Below are 1,452 nucleotides of genomic sequence, written 5' to 3' on the forward strand. Positions count from 1 at the left end.
CGTTACATTCCAATGGGGCTCTGGAAGGTTGCACTGTAACATCCAATTGGCAGTGTCTTCATGCGCATATTTCTGGATCCGTAGGAGTTTTGTAATTTACAGTATTTCTACAGTGGTAGTATTGTTTAGGTTCTAGGTCTTTTAAGACCTGGTAAAGACAGTAATCCAGTAAACAATACCTCAGCAACCACTCTGCACAGCTTCAGCTTTCATCTGAGGCTGAGCAGTTTTGTCTTGGTCACTGAGATGAATTACAATAAAACTTTAAGATGACACCACACAGTACAGGTCTAGGGATGGCAGTAGGATGTCATTGCAGAACCATCTGCAGGACTCACCTGGCTGTAATGAATTAGCCTTCTCCTTGTGTCAACTTCAGATGCTGCAAGATGTGTCAATTCTCCAAAAGCTATGAAAATCCAACAAATGCAGTGTGCCAGATTTATTCCCAGCCCTTGTTCAATACAATTAAAGTGGTTGAAATTACAGCTCTGAGTTGGCTATATACATTGCAATGCAGTAAGCAGGTGTAATTCAAATAATGAAGTGCTTCAAATACAAGAATTATGTTGAAAAAACTGAGCCTAAAATACTATTTTGTGCAACCACGGAATAACCCCTGGCCATGGTTGTATCAGGTTGTTGATGAATCCAAGTTTATAATCTCCTTTTTCACATGTTGAGTCACTCAACCATTCTTACAGCCCATGTTCTAGAATTCTTTATATCAGCAATATGGTCTGCTTGTAGGCTGTTGGACTTCTACTCAGTGGCACTCCATTCTGAATTTGTAAAGAAACTCTAGCCATGAGTAGAGTTGCCCACCTGTATGCAAGAGTAGGACAACTAATCTTAAAATGGTATGGAGTATGTAATGTCTGAAAAAGTAAACCCTTGTAAGCTAGTGATACCTGGACTTGCCTGTCATCATTGACATTTCAGGTGCAGTTCCCCAGAAGCTTCTAAGTAGATATTTGCAGGCAGGACCAAAGGCAACGCTAATTTGTTTCTTATGAGGTATGGGTTTCCGACATGTGCCTTCCTTTCTTTGTGAGGAAGATGAGGATTGACTACTATTCTTCCGACTGAAGACACAAGTGGTGGAACAGGGTTCTTTTCCTTGTGCAGAGGAAAACTCTGGCAAACCTTTCTAGGTGACATCTTCAAGTCATTTCATGAGCATTATGTCCGTAATTATGGCATAAGCAGATCCCCCTGTCTATGCCCTGCCCCACCCAGCAACTCTGGGGCTCTCTGCTCCTTTCAGTTTGCATTTGTCAGCATAACCCATGCATATGAGAACTGTTTTGCACCAGTAGACATCTCACCAGTGGCAGCATGGTTAGTGTTTTGATTGTAATTACAACCCTCTGGCAAGTGGATCCCCACACTGCTGCTGCTACTTCTAATGAGGCACATATTTAGGCTACACAGTTGGGCATGTCGGGGTGA

The sequence above is a fragment of the Protopterus annectens genome, chromosome 7.part0, assembly GCF_019279795.1.
Source record: "Protopterus annectens isolate FY-2018-M chromosome 7.part0, PAN1.0, whole genome shotgun sequence".
In the NCBI taxonomy this organism is placed as follows: domain Eukaryota; kingdom Metazoa; phylum Chordata; order Ceratodontiformes; family Protopteridae; genus Protopterus; species Protopterus annectens.